General features: G+C 41.8%; 1 pseudogene; it reads left to right on the forward strand.

Moving 5' to 3' along the window:
* Positions 1–1,192: 1,192 nt before the first annotated feature.
* Positions 1,193–8,787, forward strand: LOC113876063 (annotated as a pseudogene).
* Positions 8,788–11,138: the final 2,351 nt, after the last annotated feature.

An 11,138-nucleotide genomic window follows, 5' to 3' on the forward strand; every position in this document is an offset into this window, starting at 1 on the left:
ATTCTAGTAAAGTAATGCTCAAAATTCTCCAAGCCAGGCTTCAGCAATATGTGAACTGTGAACTTCCAGATGTTCAAGCTGGTTTTAGAAAAGGCAGAGGAACCAGAGATCAAATCGCCAACATCCACTGGATCATGGAAAAAGCAAGAGAGTTCCAGAAAAACATCTATTTCTGCTTTATTGACTATGCCACAGCCTCTGACGGTGTGGATCATAATAAACTGTGGAAAATTCTGAAAGAAAGGGGAATACCAAATCACCTGAACTGCCTCTTGAGAAACCTATATGTAGGTCAGGAAGCAACATTTAGAACTGGACATGGAACAACAGACTGATTCCAAATAGGAAAAGAAGTACGTCATGGCTATATGGTCACCCTCCTTATTTAACTTATATGCAGAGTACATCATGAGAAATGCTGGGCTGGAAGAAGCACAAGCTGGAATCAAGATTGCCAGGAGAAATAGCAATAACCTCAGATATGCAGATGACACCACCCTTATGGCAGAAAGTGAAGAGGAACTAAAAAGCCTCTTGATGAAAATGAAAGAGGAGAGTGAAAAAATTGGCTTAAAGTTGAACATTCCAAAAACTAAGATTATGGCATATGGTCCCATCACTTCATGGGAAATAGATGGGGAAACAGTGGAAACAGTGTCAGACTTTATTTTGGGGGGCTCTAAAATCCCTGCAGATGGTGATTGCAGCCATGAAATTAAAAGACACTTACTCCTTGGGAGGAAAGCTATGACCAACCTAGACACCATATTCAAAAGCAGGGACATTAATTTTCCAACAAAGGTCCATCTAGTCAAGGCTATGGTTTTTCCAGTGGTCATATATGTATGTGAGAGTTGGACTGTGAAGAAAGTTGAGTGCCAAAGAATTGATGCTTTTGAACTGTGGAGTTGGAGAAGACTCTTGAGAGTCCCTTGGAAGGCAAGAAGATCCAACCAGTCCATCCTAAAAGAAATCAGCCCTAAATATTCATTCGAACGACTGATGCTGAAGCTGAAACTCCAGTACTTTGGCCACCTGATGCGAAGATGTGACATTGGAAAAGACTCTGATACTGGGAAAGGTTGAAGACAGGAGCAGAAGGGGACAACAGAGGATTAGATGGTTGGATGACATCATTGATTCAATGGACATGAGTTTGAGTAAACTCCGGGATTTGCTGATGGACAGGGAGGCCTGGTGTGATGCAGTCCATGGGGTCCCAAGAGTCGGACAGGACTGAGGGACTGAACTGAACTGAATCACTCAGATGACTGTTAGGAGGAAACCTCAGTAATTGTAACTAGAGACCTGCTTACAACAGGGCAGCTGGTTTTTCTCTTAGGAAGTGAGTCCAGAAAGAATGAGGGAGACCGGAACCCACATGGTCGTTTATAATATAACCACAGAAACGACATACTGTTACTCCTGCCAGAATCTGTTGATACACATATTGATCCTGTTAATTGTTGCTGCTGCTGCTGAAGTGATTATGTTCTACTTTTCGTCACTGAGGAGACACCTATCTTCATACACTCACACAAAGGGCTTTTGAATTTTCCTCTTTTTTCAACTTGCTGAAAACAGCACGGCTTCCCAGAGGCAGCTCTCAAAATTTTTCTCTTTAGCCTTAAGTTGTGTGAAACATTAACTTAGAACAGGCAGAAAGCAGCTCTGCTCCAGAGGAAATCAGATTTACAGACATCAAAATGTAGAGAAAGGAAGCACAGCTGGACAGAAGGACCAACAGACCCAAAACTGACAGGGGCGAGGGTGAGGGGATACAAGGCTCCGCCCCTACTGGCCCCCTACTACGTATCTGAGCTTCCGCCCTCGTCCCACCCTCTCCCCTTACATCCCCTCTCGTTGGCTGCGGCGTAGCGCATTCACCTTCCTCTGTACCGGATCTTCCGCCCGCGCGTGCGCAGTATCCTGCAGACCCGGAATTGAGTTTAAATGAGCGATAGAGAGTTCTGGTCAGTTTGAATGTTTGTTTGTTTAAAATCTGAATTTCGTAGTCCCACAGCCTGTTGTCCTTCACACGTGGGTTTCCGGGGTCTCTGTGGCCGTTCAAACTACCGTCCCCATTTTCCCGGCCCCAGTGTGTCTTCGGATCGCGTGAAAAGTTCTGAAGTCCTTTAGCTTAGCTGCCGTGTCCCTGGGGCCCAGGTCCGCTTGCTGTTAATATAGTTCTAGAGTCCATGTCCTTCTCTGGCAGTTCTGCCTTCTAACTTGTAGAGACCGCTGCTGAAAGTCCTGCATTGCCCAACCGCTAGGTCCCTGATCCACGAAGAGGTGAAAGAGGCTCTATTCTGTATGGAGTTTGGTCAGGGTCTCGCCTAAGGTTTGAAGGGTGGGTCTGCCTAGAACGTGTGGTTTTCACAGGAAGGGCCGCGAGTTCTGAAGAAAACAATAAAACTAAAAATACCTCGTTTGATCTCTGTTCCAGAATCCCTCCTGTGTCAGTGGCCGTACAGGATTTTGTTTTGTACCTGTTGAGATCCTCCCTGTGTGTGTGGCTGTGTTACAGGGACCTCAGTGTATTTTTCTGAGTATTGGACAGCCTGTTTTCAACACTCAGGGGTCACTTCCCAAGACTGATCTTACCTGAGAGTGAAGCCCAGAGAAAGAGGAAAGCAGTCAGAAATGACTCGTTTCGAGATAAGAGGCGTAGTCCTTTTGATAGTTCTGTCTGTCTTTCCTGAAATGCTCTTTTTTTGGACTTGATAAGCTCCTTAACTTCTGAACGGGTTTGTTTGAACTTACCCATAGTCTTCATCCGAAGGGACCCGTTGCCCTCCTGGCATATCGGTGTGTCAGAAAACCGTATTGCCAGCCAAAGAAGCTCACTCAAGCTTTTAAGTCCCGAGTTTTTGTTGGGGTTTAGCTACATAGGCATGGTTGATAACATCTCCAACATTCTCCCCTCCTTAGAAGTTGGGTTGGGTTAATAAGCCCACCTGGCTTAAAGCCCCGTACCTCTAGTCACTTCATTGGTCTTTGTGAAATGACCAGCTTCACAACCTGAGTCATTTTCTTATTAAACTATGGGCCCACTTGTAAGTCCTCTTGTTAGCATAAATTATCAGGGACAACGGAGAGTAATAAAGCCACTTCAGTCACTAAGGAAATTCCAAGAGGGGAAAAAACTTAAATTCCAAGAGTAAAAGCTAACTTTCAGAACCTGTGGGCCAAAGCCTGCTAAATTCTCTTATTCTTTTGAAATTTTAATATTTATTTAGTTTTGGCTATGCTGGGATTTTGCTGATGCACTTGGGCTTTCTCTGTTGTGATTAGGAGGAGCTACTATCTTGTTGTGGAGCTCTGGCTCTAAGGCACGGGTTCAGTTGTTGTATTCATAACTGGCAGGCTCTAGAGCAGGTGGGCTTCAGTAGTTGTGTCACAGTAGCTTAGTTGCTCCCAGGCTTGTGGGATCTTCCCTGACCAGGGATGGAACCCGTGTCCCCTGCATTGACAGGCAGATTTCTACCCACTGGACCATCAGGCATGTCCCTAAGTTCTTTATTACACAACGTTGAAACCTAAATCTTTGCTTTATGCTGTGTGGTATTTTTTCCCCTCTGATTTTTGATGTTGCTTTGGAATACCTCACCTCTTACATGATTACAAAATATAATGTTGTGTTTCATCCTACTCTTTTATTGTTCAAAATAATGTCCAAGTCTCTCTTTAGGTGAGCTTCTTTGGCTACCTTGTAGCTATTTTGCTTCATTTAGTTTAAAATAATGTGAACTAGTCTATACAGTGATAGCTTCATATATAACTTGGCAGGTTCCCTCTATTTAGGCTTTTTTGATTTTTATATTCAAAATTATGTTAGCTCTCTAGATACAGCTGAGACTTAACATTTGAAATATCCATGTTTGTTTTGAGTTTGAATTGTTTTGAATTTGCAGTCACTGAAGTCTTTGTGTCACTACATCTTCCAATTAAACTTGTGATTTTCAGAGTTTATCTCTGAAACTCAAAGCGTTTTCAAATAAATTCTCATGAGATCCTAGGAGATTCTCCATCATATTTTTAATTGTTGTTCCTCGCTCTTAAGGTTTTTAGATTATACGAAGACATCTTTTGTAAAAGTTCTTATTGGAATATAACTGTTTTACAATGTACATCAAAGAGAATCAGTCTTATGATATATTTGAGCAAGGTCTGGGAGTTGGTGATGAACAGGGAAGCCTGGCATGCTGCCATCCACAGGGTCGCAAACAGTTGGACATGACTGAGCAACTAAATTGAATTGAAGGTGGAAATTAATCATTATACTGACTAATATCCCCTCTTCATTTATTGGTTCTTATAATAGGCTTTTATCTTGTTCCTTCCTCCACAGCATATTTCTCTGTATGATCATTTTGTGCAATTTTCTGTGTTTGTGTTCTGTGTAATGAAAACTGCAGAATCCTAGTTTTTCCTTCTGGTGTCTGTTCCCTGGAGTGTGAGGTTGCTCCACAGGCTTGTGTCCTTATCCCCTTAATAGGGGGTGTGATTGCTGTTATTGTGACCCGAGTCTTCCTTGGATATTGAAGGGAGTTTCCCATTGCTCTCTGGTTATCCCTGCCCTTTTAGGGGCGGAGTCTGCTCCCTGGTTGGTGGAATAGAGTCCCCAGATCTGTTTCTTCACTTTGTTTCTGATCTATGGTGGAGGCAGGTGGGATTGGAGCACATCCACTGGGAGAGAAACCACTGAGTATTGCTCCTCTGAGGATGTTCACCTCTAGGTGTGCTCTGTGTGTCACCTTTTGCACATTGTGTGAGTCTCATGTGACCCTGTGTTGACATTGCTTCTGACCCCACCTTAACCCTGTGTATGCCGGCACATGGCCCTGGGGTCTCTCAGATGTTGTTTTCACCAGGTCACCAGCATACATCCACTGAAATCAGGGGCCAGGATCGCATTCATCATGGAGCTGGACCCGATGTGGTGCTGTGGGGGCAGCTCAGGATCTGGCCTGGCCCATTCCCCTCATGTAAGAGCCCACAAAGTCTACAGCTGCTAAAGCTACACCTGTTGTGACTGGGTGAGGGGGATGGGGTCTGCTTTTCCATTCAAATGCTCTTAAGGGGCTGAGGTTACAAAGCCAGTTGTGGGTGTAAAAGCATTGTTTGTGCAGCTGTGAAGAGAGATTTCAGCTTCTCTTCCTTAACCCTGGGGCTAGCTGTGCTTTCAGCTCCATCTGTGCATGTGGCCGACCCACAGGTGTCTGCTCCAGAGGCTTCCACAGAGCACAGGAGTCTGCTGATGGTGGAGGAGGTGTGTGGGGGGAGGCTGTGGCTGGGGCTCAGTAGAGCCCACCCGGGTGGTGGCCCTTCCTGGATGCTGGTGAGGCAGGGGCCAGCACAGAGGGAGAGGGGCTGCGGTGGGCTTCTTCTTTGGTCATCAGTCAGCAATGGTGCTATGCTGTATGGTGGTTCAGGCTTCTGCCACAACATCCCCGTTTATAGAGCTCCTCCCTCCCTGCCTTTCCTGCAGGATGTCCTCTCACAGCCCACAGCAGTCCTCTGCCTGGGTCTGCTCTCTAGACCCCACATTCCAGCACCCAGCCCTTGTCTGCAGTGGTGGACACCCTCTCAGGCTGGGTGGGCAGGGCAGGGGTCAGTACCCTGTGTACACGTCTCACTCTGTGCTGCTGCCACAGACTGTTGGCGTGTTCTCTTTCCACAGAGAATGAGGCTCCTCTTCTGTCTCAACTGGGCTCCCCCAGTGAGGGCCTTCCCTGGATATGGAGACCTGACCTGTCTTCAGATCGCCCCAAGGTTCAGGTCCCACTGCAATTCCTCTCCTGTTCCTTTTCCTTCTTCTTTTTCTTGTCTTATCTGTCAACACAGAAATCTTTCTTGACCTTTTCATTGTCCAAGGCCCTCTGCTTGTGTTCACCAGGGGCTCTGTGAAAATTCTTCCATTTCTGATGTATTCTTGTTGTGTTTGTGGAGAGAGATGAACTCCCATCTCTGCCTGATCCTCTGGCATCTTGATCCTTCTGTCTGTTTTTTATTTTTAAACAAGCAAAGGAGTCATCACTTTTCTTTAAATCGTTAAGGATATTCACTGAGAATAGTAGGTAAAGTAACTTGTTATTTGATATCTTTCAACTCTGTCTCCTCAAGATACCCAGGATTTGATGCTAAAGAATCCAGGGTTAGAAGATGTATTTCCAAAAGCAAACCTAGGAAAATATGAAAGATTTCACCTCAGAACATTTAATGAATGACTGGGAACATATGAGGGCATATGAAAGACAGAGAGGATGTTTATATGGACATAAAGAAACTGAGACAGTTAACATAAGGTACACATCACTGCAAAAAGAAATGAGCAATGCAAGTCAAATTGGGGAAAATGTCAACTTCAGTCTTCAACATCTGATGAGAACTGTAAGTTTTTAAGAAAAGATTTCCATCATTTTTTGAAACATACATGTTCTCTGAAAGGAAGCGTGGAAAGCCCGGAAGGTAATCTAGTCTCTACTACAAATACTCATTCCAACAATACTCAATGTAACATATTAAAAAATCATTCAAGTGTATCTGAACACCAGAATTTTAAAAATGAGGGGGAAAACTCACAATATAATTAACTTGAGGGATCTGTGAGCAGGGGGTCATTATTCTTCCACCAACAGATATTTTTTCCCCATGCCAAAATGTATAATGTTGATGATAATGGAAGAGATGTAATCCAACCATCATTGTTTAATACATCCCATGATATGGTTAATATGGAAGAACTTTCCGTGTATAATAAAATGAGTCAACACTTCTGTAAGAGCGTCAGCCCCAATAATTGCAAGAGTATTTATGATGGAGTGAGAGGGTATTCAGGCAATAAAACTGGGTATAAGGTTGAAGGAGACTCAAACCTTATGAAACATCAGGGACCTGAATCTTCAAACAAGGATTCTAAAATTAATAAATGTAGAAATATCTTTTATCAGATGTCAGGTCTTTCTCTATATAAGAGCACTCATACTGGAGAGAAGACTTACAATTGTAGTGAATATGGTAAAATTTCTAATCAGTCTACAGAACTTGTTCAACAGCAGACTATTCAGAATTCACAGAAAGAAAACAAGTGTAAGATATGTGGGAAAGTCTTTGTAACTCATCCGATAGAAGTAGACATAGGAAAATTCATACAGGAAGGAAACCTTTCCCATGTACAGAATGTAGGAAAACATTTATCTTTCGCTCACATCTTACTCAACATCAGTGAATTCATACTGGAGAGAAACCTTACAAATATACAGATTTATTTGCAAAGCCTTTAATCACAACTCAACACTTTCTCAACATCAGCGAATGTATACTGCAGAGAAACCTTATAAACGTACAGAATGTGGCAAAGCCTTTATATGTTGCTCACATCTTACCCAACATCAGCGAATTCATACTGGGGAGAGACCTTATAAATGTAGACAATGTGGCAAAGCCTTTAATCAGAACTCAGGTCTTACTCAACATCAGCGAATGCATACTGGAGAGAAACCTTATAAATGTAAAGAATGTGACAAAGCCTTTCATCGTCTCTCACTTCTTACTGGACATCAGCGAATTCATACTGGGGAGAGACCTTATAAATGTAAAGAATTTGACAAAGCCTTTATCCGTTACTCACATCTCACTTGACATCAGCGAATTCATAGTGGCGAGAGACCTTATCATTGTACAGATGCAAACCTTTACTCGGAGTTCAACTTTAGCTGCACATCATCGAATCCATACTGGGGATAAATGATACAAATGTAAAGAATGTGGCAAAACCTTTATTACAAGTTCAAGTCTTACTCAACATCACCAAATTCATATGGGGGACAGACGTTATAAATGTATGGAATGTGGCAAGGCCTTTATTAACAGTTCTTGTCTTACTAAACATCAGCGAATCCATACTGGGGAGAGACCGTATAAATGCACTGAATGTGGCAAAGCCTTTAATCGGAACTCAATTGTTACTACACATTTGCAAGTTCATGCTGGAGAGAAACCTTATAAATGTACAGAATGTGGCAAAGTCTTTAGTCATGGTGGTCATCTCACTAAACATCTCAGAACACATGCTGCAGAGTGATGATACAAGTGATGGAAGGCATTTGCCCTAAATATACATCAGAAAACAAGAGTTTATACAAGAAACCTATGGAAATGTAACAAATATGTAGAAAACTAATTAAAAATCAAATTGAAATAAATATCAGAGACTGCATACTAAAAAGTATTTCATCAATCATCTTTTTTTTTTTTTTTTAATTTTCTCTAGTAGGAGAATTACTGTATAGAGAGCAATCCATCGTTTAAAAACATAGAAAATGGATATTTTAGCTAGGATCATGAGATGAAGGTTGATTGTTAGAAAGCTACACTTATTAGCAATGTGTCTTTGTTTACAATGACTTGATTTGAGATTAGTTGAAAAGCAAAATGAATGTAATTCAATGCTCAAATAATCCATACTATGCTTTGTTTCTAGTGTGAATGAAAACAGGTTTTTGACGGGTTAAGCTTCAAAGATTATCCTTTTTATGTTGTGTTGCAACTATCTCTATCTATTCTCCATTAGAAGATGAAGGATATCTTAACGTAAAATGTACAATGAACATCTAAATGGAGGTGTTTGTCATTGATATGAAGTATCCTGTGAGGTTGCCCTAATGTAAGTGATCATGTAATCTTCCAATGTATTAAAGTAAGGCAGAAGATGGTTCTTTTTTTTTTTTTTTAATATTTATTTATTTGGCTGCATCAGATCTTAGTTGCAGCATGTGGGATCTAGTTCCCTGACCAGGGATTGAACCCAGACCCCCACATTGGGAATGCAGAGTCTTAGCCACTGGACCACCAGGGAACTTCTCCAAAAGTCGGTTCTAAATTTTCAATAGTTATATCACTTGAATTGTAAGAACACAATCACAGTTCACTACAATATTGATATATCTTTATAATATCAGCATAAGTGAAGTATATTACTTGACAATGTTGAAATAAAGACAGCATCTGTAATAACCTAGAAATGTATTAGAACCCTTTCAAAAAAGGCATGTAATTAGTGTATTTCTTGTTTACTAAGTGTTTCCTAGGCTTTGTTTTGTAAGTCAAAAACATAATGATCCTCACATCCTTTTATCAGAAAATGAGTATCTTTCTCTGTACTTTTAATCTGATTTAATCATGGATCATACTGCGGCAATGGCACCCCACCCCAGTACTCTTGCCTGGAAAATCCCATGGACGGAGGAGCCTGGTGGGCTGCAGTCCATGGGGTTGCGACTGAACGACTTCACTTTCACTTTTCACTTTCATGCATTGGAGAAGGAATTGGCAACCCACTCCAGTGTTCTTTCCTGGAGAATTCCAGGGATGGCGGAGCCTGGTTGGCTGCCGTCTATGGGGTCACAGAGTCGGACGCAACTGAAGCAACTTAGCAGCAGCAGCATACTGTGGATTGTAAAATGTTTGATTTCAACCTTGTGTGACATTAATACATGGTTATTAATAAAAGTGAATGGTTTCTAGTGTCTCCATTGGTTGTAATGAATGAAGTGTTAAGACTGTGATCAGCAGTCTTACTCAACCCCAGGGTCTACTTCAAAGATTCCCTTCAATGACACCCTCACAGAGCTCACCAGAATCCTGCGCGTCTTGGTCTGGGACCAATCCACCTTCAGTCTTTGGAGCCCAGAGCACTTCACCCAAGGTCACTTATAAGCCTGAACCCCACGTACTAGAACTTTCTGTGCCTGTTTCTAGCCTTGACCTCCCACAACGTCCCTCAATGCTTGCTATGAATTCTCTCACAAACTCACTGGCTTCAATTTTCCTTTTTTCTTCTGTTGAACTAAGATTTTACACGGGATCATTTTAGCAAATGAAAATTTAACAAAGTCACAGGAAGAATAATTAAAAAGAGTGATTGCAAAATTCTGAACCAAGATTCATAAAATTTTACCCCATGTAAAATTCTCAGCACGTCTCTCATCTGGGCTTAAAGGAACTGTTTTCTCATGCCTTTGACATACATTGAATGCAATATATAAATATCTCAAGGTACATACGTTAGCAGTGAACTACTAGAGAATGTGCAAGTGTAGGTGTTTTAGTGCATATTTATTTAAAGAATTTGGGAATGATAGGTCAAAAGGGAGAATTTCAGCATTGCAGATGATTTACCAAGAACTTACAGATTTGGCAACTAATCTGTTTTGTCGACTTTTCATGGAATTTATTTCCTTACATGTCAGGAGGTTGCGTTTGTTAAGGAATTTCCACACTGTCCTCCCTAGTGGCTGCACCAGCTTCCATTCCCTTCAGTCCTGTAGGAGGTTCCCTGATCTCCATAGCCTCTTCAGCCTTTATTATATCATTAGTGGGCATTTTGATAATGGTTATTCTGACTACAATGAGATACCTCATTGTAGTTTTGTTTTCCATTTCTTAATAATTACTGATGCTGAGTGTCTTTCATTTGCCTCTTGCCCATCGAAATATCTTCTTTGGAGATATGAGGCCTTGGTCCAAATTTTGATTGAGTTATTTTTGTCCCTGATATTTTAAACATTAAAAAAAATTTTGTCTGTTGCTGTGTGCAGGCTACCTCTAGGTGTGGTGCACGGGCTTCTCATTGCGGTGGCTTCCTCTGTGAAGCGCGGCTCTAGGTGTCAGTAGTTGCAGCACACAGGCTCAGTAGTTGTGGTGCACAGGCTAAGTTGCCCTGCAGCATGTGCAATATTCCTGGGGCAGGGTTCAACCCCATATCCCCTGCACTTGCTGACAGATTTGTATCCACTGGGCAATTGTTTTACAATTTTTTTGTAACAATGGAATTTTTTTTTTTTTTTGAAATGTGTATGTTTTTTGGTTTTGAGTTTTTTAAACTTTAAAAATTTTTTCAATTAAGGATACTTGCTTTACAGAATTTTGTTGTTTTCTGTCAAACATGAACAAGAGTGAGACATAGGTACACCCGTGTCCCCTCCCTTCTGAGTCTCCCTCCTACGTCCCTCCCCATCCCACCCTTCTACATTGTTACAGTGCTGTGTTCCTTTCTGCTGTACAACACTGTCAATCAGCCATAAGTGTTGAGGCAGTCTGAATGCGGGTCAAAAAGGATTTCCAGACACAGGCCA

Source organism: Bos indicus x Bos taurus, chromosome 18, assembly GCF_003369695.1.
Source record: "Bos indicus x Bos taurus breed Angus x Brahman F1 hybrid chromosome 18, Bos_hybrid_MaternalHap_v2.0, whole genome shotgun sequence".
In the NCBI taxonomy this organism is placed as follows: domain Eukaryota; kingdom Metazoa; phylum Chordata; class Mammalia; order Artiodactyla; family Bovidae; genus Bos; species Bos indicus x Bos taurus.